Raw genomic sequence first — 14,952 nt, 5'->3', positions numbered from 1 at the left:
CTGGCATAGCTGGTATCAACGTATCGCCAATATCGACAAAAAAAATCCAGAATGTTAACTATCCCCGGAGAAAGTATATGGACATTACCAATGGCATTAAGAAACGCATCTTTGGTTTTCAAGCGGAAGAAGATGACCTGGAGCAACTTAAATTGAAAGCTGCGGTACACAATGAGATGATCGGAAAACTGAAGGAGAGATTTGCTGATCCAGGTTCATCGAGCGACGATCAAATAAGGATTCTGACGATTTTGCCGAAATCTTGGTCATCGCAAACGGTAATGGACGAGTTTGAAACAAATAAATACATTGTATTGCAAGCTCGATGCTTGGCAAACGGGAAAGGAGTATTGGCCACCCCCAACGAAAGGTTAGGACACGGTTTGGATCCCGAAATTAAAAACGAGGTATTGCAGTTCTTCGAAAGCGACCAGATAAGCAGAGCCACGCCAGGACTAAACGATTACGTTTCAGTGAAGAAGGAAGGTAAGAAGATTCATATTCAAAAGCGACTTTTAGTTTGTACATTGCGAGAAGCTTTTATTAAATTTCAAGAAGTTAGTAAAAATAGCATTGGATTTAGTTCATTTGCAGCACTTAAACCAAAGCATTGCAAATTACTTGGTAGTTCAGGTTCTCACAATATGTGTGTTTGTACCATCCATGAAAATATTAATTTAATGCTTCATTGTCTTAGAAAATATTCATTCGAAAAAGATTTCAACCATTATTTTGAAGAAATATTATGCAGCTCATCATTGTTATCTCCGCGAATGCGAACGTTGCCCAGGTCTCTCAGATTTTGAAAGAAGTTTTTCAGAAAAATTTGAGGAACAGGGTATGTCTGAAATATGTTTTGAACAATGGGTTTCAACTGATCGATGTAGTTTAGAGAAACTTGTAAAACCAGTAGATGGATTTGTTCCTTATTTTTGCGAAAAGTTGGAAAAACTGGTATCCCATGATTATATTAAAACTCAGCAGTCTAGTTTCTTGAGAAATACAAAAAATACTCTTAAAAATGGAGAAGTTGTCATAATTTGTGATTTTTCCGAAAATTATTCATTTGTTCTTCAAGATGCTGCCCAAAGTAGTTACTGGAATAATCAACAAGCTGCTATTCTTCCTTTTTACATTTATTATTCAGAATCAGGTAGAATTAAAAATTCATAACATATAAAAACATACCAATCAAAAGTTCATCAAATAAAAATACATTCAACGAAAAGGTTTATGTACAAATTATTATTATTAAAGACGATCGAAAGTAATAAATGTAAGATGCAAATAAAAACGCATGGGTATTTCATTTATTTATCTTATTTATCTTATAAGTTTAAAAACAATCTTCCAATAGTCTATTGGTGCAAGGGTAAGTTGAAGGTAAGTACATGCATATCTTGCAAAACTTATCATATTTGATGGACAATCACGTATAACTTACGAAAAGGGCATATTTTCTACAAAAAATTGATTATGATGAAAGTAAATTTGAAATATCTTGAAAACGGTTACATTTAGGAAGTTTATCGATATGAGCACTATCGTTTGAAATGATTTTTATATTCATATACTGACATCAAACTGAACATTTTGCCGTAAATAATGAAAGTTTCAAAAATGCCTTAAAAGTTGCTCTTAGAAAAACTTTTTTATTAAAAGTTTGTCCATCCTGGAGTTGTTTTCAAAACTTCTGCTTTCTATTCAAGTTTTTATTAAAAAAATATTAAAAAAATCAAAAATACGTTTTTTTTTGTTATTTGAATGTTGAGGTTTATTTTTAATTTTTTTTTGTAAAAAAACGAAAAAAAAAATTCCGTGCATATTTTTTTTATAAAGCCTTATTAGTTTCCTACAACTCCTTCTTAGTAAATTTTTTTCTACAACCAACTGTTTTCGAACTACATTTTTTTTTAAAGTATGTGTGCAAAAACACATAGGCCCTTTTCAAAAATTACCCTTGAGTCAAAAGGCTCTCCTCTCCTGCGGAAAATACTTGGTCTATCATACTGAAAATATGTGCCAAGTATCATTCAGATCGAAGATAGTAAAGTTTGGTGACTGACCGATTTGGCGTGGAATTGGTCCCCAAGTTATGCACTAATACTTGTGCATTTCATTTCCAAGAAATTCTGTCAAATACCCCACAATATGGGTATTTTTGGAATCGAAGTCAAATACTCCACGATATGGGTTTTTTGGAATCGGGGTGACTTATTAGGACTGAAAATCCATGTCTGACGCCATTTTGAAATTCAATATGGCGACTTCCGGTTATATAAAAACATAAAAACAATGTTATATAACCTACAATATGGGTATCTTAAGAATCGGGGTGATGTGGTGGTATTTGCCAATTTTTCTGTAACCGGAAGCCACCATCTTGGATTTCAAAATGGCGTCAGACATAAATTTCCGGTTCTTACACGTCACTCCAATTTCAAAAATATCCATATTGTGGGGTATATGACAGAATTTCCAAGCTTTTCTGTTACCGAAAGCCGCCATCTTGGATTTCGAAATGGCGTCAGACATCGATTTCCGGTCCCTAAACATCACTCCGATTCCAAAAATACCCATAATGTGGGGTATTTGGCAGAATTTCCAAGTTTTTATGTAACCGAAAGTTGCCATCTTGGATTTAAAAATGGCATCAGACATTGATTTCCGGTCCCTACACGTCACTCCGATTCCAAAAATACCCATATTGTGGGGTATTTCACAGTATATCCCAGTTTCCCAAAATCACAAAAAAAACTCGTTATTTGGAATTTACTTCGTAAAAAGAAAACTCTTTATTTGGGATTTACTTCGTAAAAAAAAACCTCGTTATTTGGGATTTACTTCGTAAAAAGAGGGACGTAAATTGGAAACGGAGGTTTCAGTGTACAAAAAACAGTGAGTCTCTTTCATACTGATGTAGTTTTCTGAAAACAAAGTCGCATGTCATTGTATAAAAATAACCAGAGCAATAATACTCTGTACACCTGGGTGAAACGCTGGCCAGACTGAGCATGTATAACATGTTATAACGGTTGTCAAATAATTGCAACACAGACACCACCATCAAGATAGCGCTACAACATGTTATAACTCTGTAGTCTGAACTATTAAGCTTCAATGAGTTTTTTTTTTAAAGCACACCGAAAGAAAAACATGTTTGCGCTATATTGAATTGAAATTTAGACAAAGTTTTGCAAATTAATTTGTCTTATCCCGGAAAAGCAGGGAATCCCGGGAAATACCCTCTACAAGGAAGGTGCCGAACGAGCACGACTACGCTGTTGATTTCGTTCGTACTGCTGATCCTACCATCTGGAAAAGCCTAACCGGACAACAAAACCCCCAACGTCAAGCAGGTGGAAAAGTAATACGTGCAGGTCCTTTTTTCCCACACTGCCCAAGCTGTACTTGTCGCTGGTGCTGCTCAAGGGCTCGGAGAAGAAAGATCTAATGGTAAACGAAGCCACCCACCGACTGATGGACTTTCGTGCGAGAATGTTGCGAATCAAATTCCCGTTCAAATATAGCTGAGAATATTAAACGGAACTTGCACACTACGAAAAAGACATGTAAACTTCAGTGCCCTGAGAATCAGTTGAAAAGTACGAGAAAATCAATTCAATCAAACGCACTTTTCGTCGAGTTACATATGTTTCAGTTTCAGGACACTTAATTTTACATGCCATGTTTGTTTACGTTCCATGATTTTCGTCAAAGCTGAATTACGTCTCGTGTAAACATAATAATTTCTAAGTGTGTAGTGATCCATCGCCACCACCCGTTTCTCCTACAGTGCCGTTTCGACCTATTCGCTACGGAGACGTTTTCTACGCTTGAGCTGTGAACTTTGACTCTGAAATTTTTTAACACCCCTCACACTCAATCCATTCCCTGATCCATTCCCATTTATTTTTTCCATCGCTGCCCTATTCTCATCAAGACGACCCACTCTACAAAATGCCATCAATTATGTTTGTCTTGAAAATCCAAAGTAAATACTAAACTGTGAAAATGAATCCAACAGAGTATCGTTCCCCCTGAGTATTGCAAATCCTCCGCTCAGTTCGCCGTTGAATGCAAATCAAGTTAATCGAATTTTTGATCGACAAATGGATATAAGACCGGTTTTTAAAAGGTCTCCAGAAATAATCCAATCATATTATATAATACGTCTCGTAAATGATCAATGATAGGGTAGAGAACTACTTCGGCCTAATCGCCCATTTTGGGCCTATCGAGCAGCATACTTCAAATAAGTCCATGATTTCAGAGTAAACAAGTCAATTATGTGTTTGGTACGATACTTTAGTTAATAAGCTACCTAACGAAGTCAATGATAACGCGTGATATGAAGGTTTGCACCCATTATTTCCAAAAACAAAAGAAGCGCTCCGACCGAATCATGTTTTTCCTTCACCCGATAGGCCGAAGTGAATTCATTGGCGTTTCAATGCGTTAGGCCGAGTTTAGAATCCGTAGACCGAGTTTGGCGTCAAGACTTTTGGCAATATCTCAACGATTGGTTTCTCTTTATCAAATCTTACGGTACGTACGGAAAGGTAAATAAATTTTAAAGCCATCAGTAATAATAACATTCCGTTTGGTGCTAAACTGCGCTAGATTAGGAAAGACTAAGTAGGGGTTGTGCTTAATAGGCCGGAAATGGGGTAGTTAACCCTACTCCTGCAGCACTCAACCGACCCAACGCGGTCTTATATTCATTTTTTTTCCGACGGTCTAATAACTGCAATGGACAAAGGAAACCAAATAGAACCTCATTACACTGATTTCAGTAAAGCGTTTGATGGACTTGACATTCAAATGTTGATTTTAATATTAGAAAAAATGGGAATTGGGATGAAACTCCTCAATTCAAGTCACGTCATGAGTTCCCCAGGGCTTTCACTTGGAACCTCTTCTTTTCATTTTGTACTACTTGATGGGCTACGAATCGCCTTGTTGATTCTGTGCCGAACAAAGTAGTCTTCTCCACTGGACTCGGTCCTGAGCCAATCGCTTCCAGTCGCCATGAACGTTTAGCGACCTGATGTCCTCCTCGACTGCAAAAAAAATTAACGTGTGCGAGGTCTACCCTGGAGTCGATGACCTCTACCGGGTTCTCTGCTTAATATAGCCTTTGCTTGTCGTTCTTCCGACATCCGCACTGCACGCCCAACCCACAGTAGTCTGCCGTGTTTTCTCATAGCTTCACTATATCCGTACCGTTATACACTTGGTGCAACTCGTGATTCATGCGACGCCGCCAGATGCTATTTTATTGTTTACCGCCGAGTATTGCTCGCAGCAACTTACGCTCGAAGACACCAAATGCTCTCCGGTCGGTCTCCTTTAACGTCCACGATTCATGGCCGTAGAGGGCCACCGGAAGTATCAGCGTCTTCTGCAAAGCAAATTTCGTTTTCGTTTGCAAGCTACGGGAATTCAGCTGGTTATGAAATCCGTAAAAAGCCCTGTTTGCAGCTGCAATACGTCTCTTCACCTCGTGGGTAACATCATTATCGCATACACTAGTGTTCCAAGATACATAAATTCAAATCCATAACCTCAAATGTTTCACCATCTAACACCACTTCACTACCAAAACCACTATTGCTGCCACGCTGTCGTTTTTGACTTTCAGGTGATAACTTTAAGTGTAGTAATATGCATAATTTTATCTTGTTTCATTTCAGGGATGTTTAAATGCACGCCGCAATCGTTATCACATTACTAAAATAGTACACAACCATTCTCATGATATGCTTTATAATATGGCAGCATAGTACATGGATTTGGTAATAAAAGTTTATGCGCTTGCGATCTTCGTCATCCTCATGATCAGCGCGGGTCAGGTAAGTTGAAGTGACAGTTGTCGATGCGTAAACATTTCACTGTATTAATTTCAAGATAGAGCTAGAATAAGGGCTTATCAGATTCAATTTGTAGATCAAGGCAAATCTCCAAAATAAATGCTTATCTGAGCATGCGTTTAGTATGCACTGCACTCCTACGCAACTCCTATGATGCAGGCTGGAAACATAGACACATGATTCCTGCTGAGAATACTACTTATGATGCACGATGCACGCCTTCTACTGGCACGCTTCCTTCTTGTTGTGCAGGGAATCAGCTGTGGTTAAGCCAAAAATAAACTCTGCGTGCGCTAAATTTTAGTGATTCCAGATTGTTTTGGCAATTTTAAACCATTTTTTCCTAAGCATCATTTAAGTTTAATGGAGGTTTTAAAGCATTATTCAAGTCTAAATCATGTTTTTCAAGGGTGTGTGATAAAATTAAAACTGTTAATTAGGGCTAAATAGGGCCCTTGCGGTGATTCTAGGCTATTTTGGCATTCCTTAGGCCATTTCATGACGTTTCAAAATCATTTAATTTTTTATGTTTCAGTACGTTTTGACGCTTTAAGGTCATGATGGCGTTTTCAAACTTGTTTGAGAATTTTAAAGCTGTTATACATTTTAAGCACATTTTAACGTTCTGAGTTTAGAAAAAAAGGCCCGAATTGTTAAGTCAATCCGAAGTATTTTTAAGCATTTAGTTAGTTTCTCCGAACAAAAAAACACACGCTCACTCCACCGTGGCTCGAATTGTTCTCTTTTTCACAACGTCACAATCCCAAAACAAAACCGCCATCGCTTCTGCAACCGCGCTCGACTGTTATGTTGATTATGTTTTTCGCCTTCTTTTGCAGCGGGAGGAGAATCAGGACCTAACTTTATTGAATACGCGAGACAACATGAAACGATAATTTTATCCTTTGCTAACTAAACTAACGTAAAATCACGTACAAATTAAAATTATTCACGAAGACATTGTGGTGAGTATGTCGTCGGCCGTGCAATGACAACAAAAACAAAGCATAAAAAACACGGCACACGCTCGTGAGAAATACGACAATACTACACTCGGAGATAAAACTGTACAAAATGGGACAAATTGTAACACGCAGGTTACAACCTCGCTATCGCAAAGCTGTGCCGTCTTGGTCTCAATCGCCAAAGATGGTGATGATAAATAATAAAAAAAAACCTACAAGGGATAGCCCTATGGGGTTGTACGCAATGGTGACGTAGGACTACGTGGTCTTATATAATAAATCTTATTTGTTAACTGCAACAGGCAGCGGAGCTGGTGGTGTAGTGGTAAGCGTGATTACCGCTCACCCCATCAGGCCTGGGTTCAATCCCAGTCAGCGCCGCCGGGATGTTCTGAGGCATAGCATCTCTGATCATCTGATAATTTAAATTATCATAGCAACAGTTAATAATAGTTATATTTTGAAAAATGATAAAGTTTTAAATTTAAAAGATGCGTAGAAATATTTCTGATCGATTGGTGATAAAATTATTGACATTGGTCCAGGGGCAGCTGAGTTATTATCGTTCAAAATCTTTCATAATTTTGCTACATGTTTCATGTTCAGTTTTCACACAGTGTACCCCCATATAGAAATCACTACGTCGAAAAATAAAGTTTTCCATTGGCTTGCAAAATAAAATCGATTGACTTTGCAGTAAGTTACATGTGGCACATAGACCGTTTTAACATGTTGCTCGAGAAATGATTTGAAATGTTTGCACCCATAAAAAACGCGTACTATCTCAGTTTATAGGTATAAAAAATATTTTAAATCAGCTTTACACATTGCAATCGATTATAAATCCATAATTTGAATTCATTTGGGAGTACTTTGATTTAAATGGTTACTTGAGACTTGAATGATTTATGCCGAGGGGATAATTGATTGCCACTGCTCTGATTATCTTAATACACAAACAGCAACATAGCCAGTGTGTCTCCAGTTTGACATACCAAGAAGAACGTTCTTTCCTTCTACCATCTGACGCAACTCTCCGCACTTGGTGGACAACCCAGCTATATATAAATTAATTATATCTCATGGTCTCACATTGCTCAATGGAGCTTGGTTGCTATTTGTTGAAATTCATGCTACTCTTCCTTTGCTCAAACAATCTTTTGTAAACTAAACATTCTGAGCTGAATGCTGCATGGTGACGTCTATATTTATTTTACGCCTTTTATTTATCTTCAAACAGTTAGGGTGGGTGAGCCAGTAGTGGAGAGGCAAAGACAATTTTTTGTATTAAACAATAAATAAACGATCTGCAAACAATTGCAATTCCACTATTTTAGGAACACTACCGCAACTATAGGTGCAAAGGAGTCAATATATTAAGTGAAATTAATCGTTTTTCGTCAATGTTGGGTAATTTCTAGTTTTCAAATATGCAGTTACTGATGAAAAATATCTTTTTTTTTCTGAAGTAATGCAATTAGGTTGTTAGCGGAATGCTCAAATAAAGCATAAAATAAAAGGAAATCTTCCAATTAATTCCACTTTATTCAATATGGTATCCATGAGATACGTATTTCGACTACAGTTGTGCAGTCTTCATGAGTGTCATTCCCGCAATGACACTGATGAAGGTTGAACATTGTAGTCGAAATACGTATCTCACGGATACCAACATTAATTAAGTTAAATTAAATGGATGAATGCCTTTTTTTTGGGCTCTTTCTTTTTTCTGGTTTTCCACCATTATTCCGGCAAAAGCCCCGTTGATAGCTGTACAATTGATTTAGCTGACGCTTTGAAGCAACATACCCCACCAGAAGAAAATGATAAAATGATTTATTTTGTTCTACAGATTTTTGCTCGGTAGCAAAATTATAACAACTATTGTTGGGGAAATATTATATTCCTAGCATATCTTGTTACAACATTACAAATTAGGGTAAAAACTGGCATGTTTAACACAATTTTGGAAAAATATTGTTTGAGTGGTTTTCAAAATAATAATAAAACATTCCCCACTCCATAGACCCCAGCACCCTTGTTCAAGATTGATTACCAGATTGAAATATCCAAAAGTGCTATCGCCGGGATTTCAAATTGATAATCTTGTATAGAGAAGATAATTGCACCTTTACCATCTTTTCTACCTCAACTTTTGTGTGAAGAGCAGATACAAGATGAATAATTATCACTTTTTGTTGGAGTGCACAATTCGACTGTGTTGAAAAAAAAAAGTAGAAGGGTAAAGGGTGATACGGTCAAAATTTGGTCAAGGGAAAACGCGTGTAAATCGGTGAAATCGTTTATTTAAAAAATCAAATTAAATTTCTTTTTCAAGTTCAATTAGTATAAAATTCAGGAAAAATATTCAGTTAGGCTTCCGCTTTTCCAAATCCGAATTGCCGGGCCTTACGCTTGACCCCTGCCATCAGATTTTGTACAGCCACCTTGTCCACCTTCTTCGCCGCAGAAAGCCAGTTTGCCTTGAACTGCTGCTCGGCCTTAGCAGTTTTTTTGGTCTTCTTTAGGTTCCGCTTGACAATAGCCCAGTATTTCTCAATTGGGCGGAGCTCTGGCGTGTTGGGAGGGTTCTTGTCCTTGGGAACCACCTGCACGTTGTTGGCGGCGTACCACTCCATGGCCTTTTTACCGTAATGGCAAGATGCCAAATCCGGCCAAAACAGTACGGAACAACCGTGTTTCTTCAGGAAAGGCAGCAGACGTTTATTCAAACACTCTTTCACGTAAATTTCTTGGTTGACAGTCCCGGAAGCTATGAAAATGCTGCTTATCAAGCCACAGGTACAGATGGCTTGCCAAACCAGATATTTCTTTGCGAACTTTGACAGTTTCATGTGCTTGAAAACATCTGCTACCTTTCCCCTTCCTTTTGCCGTATAAAACTCCTGTCCCGGAAGCTGCTTGTAGTCGGCTTTGACGTAGGTTTCGTCGTCCATTACCACGCAGTCAAACTTCGTCAGCATCGTCGTGTACAGCCTCCGGGATCGCGCTTTGGCCGTCGTATTTTGTTTATCATCGCGATTTGGAGTCACTACCTTCTTGTAAGTCGATAGTCCGGCTCGTTTTTTGGCTCGATGCACGGTTGTAGACGATACACCCAGCTTATTTGCGGCATCTCGGAGAGAGAGGTTAGGGTTTCGCTTGAAACTACCGGCAACTCTCTTTGTCGTCTCAGCGGCTTCCGGTTTTCGATTTCCCCCCGATCCAGACTTCCTGGCTGTCGACAAACGTTCCCCAAACACTTTAATTACATTTGTAACGGTTGATTTGGCAACTTTTAGCGATTTTGCCAACTTTGCGTGCGAGTAGCTCGGATTTTCGCGATGCGCGAGCAAAATTTTGATACGCTGCTCTTCTTGCTTGGACGGCATTTTGACAACTGAAGGGTGAATTCCAAAATCAAAATAGGAGCAACATTCTACACACACACACCTTCAAAATGAGGGGTGTTCAGGTTTTTTAAATGCAAAATTGAAAGAAATACGTCAAGTTGATATTGACCAAATTTTGACCGTATCACCCTTTATGTGCCTAGGGTCACGAACAGAAGCTTGACGTAGGACCGCTAGTGGACGGAACAAATGTGAACGTTTAGTTCTTTTAATTGATCAATCATCAATTATCTTAACTCTTTCCGTTTTTTATTTGTAAGCGTATCAAATTTGTAGTATGTATTTCAAAGAAAAAGTTGATGAAGAGAATCCAAGGGTCAACTTGAGTATTTTCGATTCATCGACCCGACTTTAAAAGGTGTATGTTGATTTTTTTGTTATTTATGAATTTTAAGGTTTTGTGCATTTTGAAGAATATTAAATTTACCCCTCACAGGATTTCCCTCACAGGATTTCCAAAATTATTGACATTGGTCCAGGGACAGCTGAGTTATTAACGTTCAAAATCTTTCTTAATTTGTTACATGTTCCATTTTCGGTTTTCACAAAGTGTACCCCCACATAGAAATCAAAGACGTAGTCCTACGTCAAAAGATTACCCAACTCTTCTCATTCGCACTCGTTTTCTTCACTATTCTGGATCATGCGGATATTGACGTAAACTGAGGATGTTAGTTTTAAACATAATTTGATTTAATTCTCAAATATGGTGGTATATGAGCATTGCATTTGCCAATTTGTAACTTTGCTTTAGCCGTAATACTAAGAAATTACAAAAAAAAAATCCACCCGAAATTACGAAAAATTATACGATTAAATATTTTGAATGAGTCTGAATGTGTATGAGATGATGTATGAGAAAAATAGGTTTTAAAATGAAAGTTAATGTTTTAACGAAAGTACAATGTGTAACCAGTTGGTTACAATCCGTGGATTTTAGTATGTTTGAGTTATTGATGGTAGGGAAAATTCACGTTTTGTTAAACCTAAAACAGTAGACACACACAAGAGCGAGAGGGCTTGTGCCGCTGCAAAAGCACATAAAGGATACTGAAGGGAGGAAAATCGTTGTCGTAAGCTGAAAATGGATGCGCATATGCTGGAAAGAGGATTGGGAAAATTGGTTGAAAAGAGCCATCTTAGGTATGGAAAATTAGGCAGAAGTAAACAGGCATCCGTGGGAATAAGACCATAGTGAAGTGCAGTGAAATGGTTTATAACCCCCCCCCCCCCTTTAAGGGGCTCGGGATGGAAGGACTGCCTCCGTTTAGGTAAATAGGTTTAAATTATTGCTATCAGCCAACCTGACGGAAATATTACCCTACAATAGTGCTTTTGTACATCTTGTACACCTCGTACCGTACAATAAAACGGTCTCACACGACTCGACTGGGAAGTCAAGATGGCTTCCGAGCCTAATCGCTAATGATCCTCGATCGTACATCAGGGACGATTCCCTCAGGCCAGTAGCCTTAATTGCCAAGGAGGTTCCCTTCTCGGCTCGACCAAGGTGGCCTTGCCACGGTCAGCTGATATCGTCAACGACGGAAGACGCCTGCCAGCCAAACGAGCCAGCAACGCCTGCTGAGCCGTATGTGGCTGATGAACGCCACCAGATCCGCCATTCTCTCAATTCAGCAACGAAACGCTGTTTGCACCCCGCGTCACGCTATGTCTAAAGGCACTTTTTTGCAACATTCATGTACCTCAGATTTTTCTTCACAGGATGTTAGTATTGATCCTAACAATCAAATCTGTGATGGTTTTAAAATATTTCGTCTTGGGTTCTTTGAGAACAAGTGTTTTGAAGTTTACAAAGCCGATTATGAAGGCGTGTATGGACTATTGACCATACAACTATTACAAATTGAACAAATGCAGTCAAATAAGGTTCAAAAGTTGATTGCATTAATCCAAATGGCATTAAAGAAGTTTTCTTTGACTCTCAAGTAAGATCCATATTGATTTTGTCGACTATGTGATAAATAATTTCTCTTCCCTCATAAAAGTAAAAGAGAAAGAAGCGAGCAGGACAGTCTGAGACAGCCACGTAATCATAGTAGGCATTGATTTTCGTCCTATTTCGAGTGTTTTTTGTATGGATATATATTGTGTAGAAAATTAAAAAATCTCATGAAGAAAATAGAGAGCTCGCATGTCGTGCTTCGAAAAGCGACTCTGTAAAATAATGAAGCCACTTTAGTAGCGACGATCGTTGAAATATTTTTACCGTAGTTCAATAAAAGAGATAGTAGGTAAAGTAGGTATATCAGGTCTTGTACTCAGCAGCTGTCGAAGGTGGTATTCACCACTAAATCATCCTGAGGGGCGGAAAATTCGCTTGGATTTTTAAAAATAAATAGATATGTTTGACTCGATAATACAATACAGGAATGAAACTCACATGAGGTTAGTTACTCTTGCCCAGTGAGTTTAGGTCGCCCATCCTTTTTTTATACAGGGGGGAATCTGCTCCCAGACACCTGAGAAGATAACTCAGGGTGTGGGGATGGGACCCACTAAACCTTACCCTGTGCTCTAGGCCTTGCCCTCCCCGGAACCGCCCGAAAGCATTACGCCATGGGAGGGGGCCGGTTGCGCTATGGCGCATCACTAGTGTTGTGTCAGACGTGACACTCGCTACTACACAGTGAGCAGCTGTGCAGGGCCTTCCTCTTGTTGTTCGCTGTTAGTTGTTCGCCTGAGTTCTAGAGCAGACGTGATAGCCAGCCAACTGTCCAGGGTCAAACAGGACAGATGTGACCGCTTACCAGCTGCGTGTGCTAAGCACTCTAAGAACCCGGTGTCACTCCTGCCTTTGCACAACGAGGGTTTGTGCAGGGCTTATTGACCTCCTGGGACGAGCTGGATGGGGTTCCAGCGTCCTTACTCTGTGGTAGTTCGTTTAGCCGCAATATCTCTCCCTTGGGTTCGATAATTAGCGTTTCCAGGGCACACCACGAGGAGGCGAACTACTTCATGACCCTAGCCCTCACCTTGAATTACTACAGAGTTGCTAGAGCTTCATTGCAATTCCCATATTTTGTCCATGGAAATTTTCAGGAAGGTTCAGCGACCTTCTAGGAAATTCTGTGGACTATAGGGAACTGGTGTGAATTTTAGGAAAGTACTGCAAACTTTAAATAATTTCCTCCAATAAAGCAGAAAAATTCAACAACTTTCAGATAAGTTCATTGAACTTCAGGAAAGTTCTACAAACTTTAGGAAAATTATTCAAACTTTAAAGATTTGCTGCGATCTTCAGAGAAGCTCTACAAACTTCAGGAAAATTATGCCAACTTCAGGGACGTTTTGTGAGCTTCTGAGGAGTTCAATGTCGTTCTGGGTAAGTTTTACCGACTTCAAGAGAGTTCTGTGAACTGTAGCAACATTATATAAATTTCAATGATGCTCTGCAAAAAGTTCCTTAAACGTGAAGAAAATTTGGCAAACTTTAGGATGGATGGTATGTGAACCACAGGGAAAATTTAATAACATTAGGAAAGTACTGTGAAGTTTAAGAAATATCTAAGAATTTCAGGTAAAAATGCCAAACTCAGAGACGTTCAAATAACATCAAGAAAGTTTGAAGAATTTCATCGAAGTTCAAATCAAGGAAACACAGGGCTTTGAATTTGGATGTAACTTCTATAAGCTGTTTCATCGGGTCATTGGTGGAGCAACTCCCACTCTATGTCTTAGAAAACAGGTATAGTAGAAAGAATTGCTTGTGATATCTCTTTCTCTTTTACGCTTCTTTTATGAAATGTGATCTAGGACATAAGCAGGGTAAAAATGAGAGTTCGCCACCTAAAAAAATATCGTGAGTACGACTCACGCATGTTACATTGCCGTTTACCGGTATAAAAAGGGAGCAGTTTATGAACATTGAGGTTCCCAAATATCCAGAAGCAAGATGTTAACAAGAAGTTCAAACCAAACCAAAGTTGTTAGAAAAAAAACACCGGACCAATTCCATGCCAAATCGGTCAGTCACCAAACTTGACTATCTTCGATCTGAATGATACTTGGCACATATTTTCAGTATGATAGACCAAGTATTTTCCGCAGGAGAGGAGACCTTTTTGACTCAAGGGTAATTTTTGAAAAGGACCTATGTGTTTTTGCACACATACTTTAAAAAAAATGTAGTTCGAAAACAGTTGGTTGTAGAAAAAAATTTATTAAGAAGGAGTTGTAGGAAACTAATAAGACTTTATAAAAAAAAATATGCACGGAATTTTTTTTTCGTTTTTTTACAAAAAAAAATAAAAATAAACCTCAAAATTCAAATATAAAAAAACGTATTTTTGATTTTTTTTTTATATTTTTTTAATAAAAACTTGAATAGAAAGCAGAAGTTTTGAAAACAACTCCAGGATGGACAAACTTTTAATAAAAAAGTTTTTCTAAGAGCAACTTTTAAGGCATTTTTGAAACTTTCATTATTTACGGCAAAATGTTCAGTTTGATGTCAGTATATGAATATAAAAATCATTTCAAACGATAGTGCCCATATCAATAAACTTCCTAAATGTAACCGTTTTCAAGATATTTCAAATTTACTTTCATCATAATCAATTTTTTGTAGAAAATATGCCCTTTTCGTAAGTTATACGTGATTGTCCATCAAATATGATAAGTTTTGCAAGATATGCATGTACTTACTTTCAACTTACCCTTGCACCAATAGACTATTGG

At 38.2% G+C, this 14,952-nt stretch overlaps 1 protein-coding gene across 1 annotated transcript in view; it reads right to left on the bottom strand.

Annotated features, from left to right (window-relative positions):
* The window catches only part of Samuel (SAM-motif ubiquitously expressed punctatedly localized protein), a 760,488-nt gene extending 746,605 nt beyond the window's left edge, over positions 1 to 13,883 (bottom strand). The window contains exon 1 of the mRNA XM_065234227.1: positions 13,873 to 13,883. The gene's annotated coding sequence lies outside the window, so the exon portion shown is untranslated. The remainder of the gene's footprint in view (positions 1 to 13,872) is intronic.
* Between the last annotated feature and the right edge of the window lie 1,069 nt (positions 13,884 to 14,952).

This window comes from Ochlerotatus camptorhynchus, unplaced genomic scaffold (genome assembly GCF_037179485.1).
Source record: "Ochlerotatus camptorhynchus isolate MF236.1 unplaced genomic scaffold, CSIRO-AGI_Acam_v1.1 ptg000432l, whole genome shotgun sequence".
Classification (NCBI taxonomy): domain Eukaryota; kingdom Metazoa; phylum Arthropoda; class Insecta; order Diptera; family Culicidae; genus Ochlerotatus; species Ochlerotatus camptorhynchus.
Note: the sequence above shows the minus strand (reverse complement) of the source record. Positions and strands in the feature narration are given on the sequence as shown.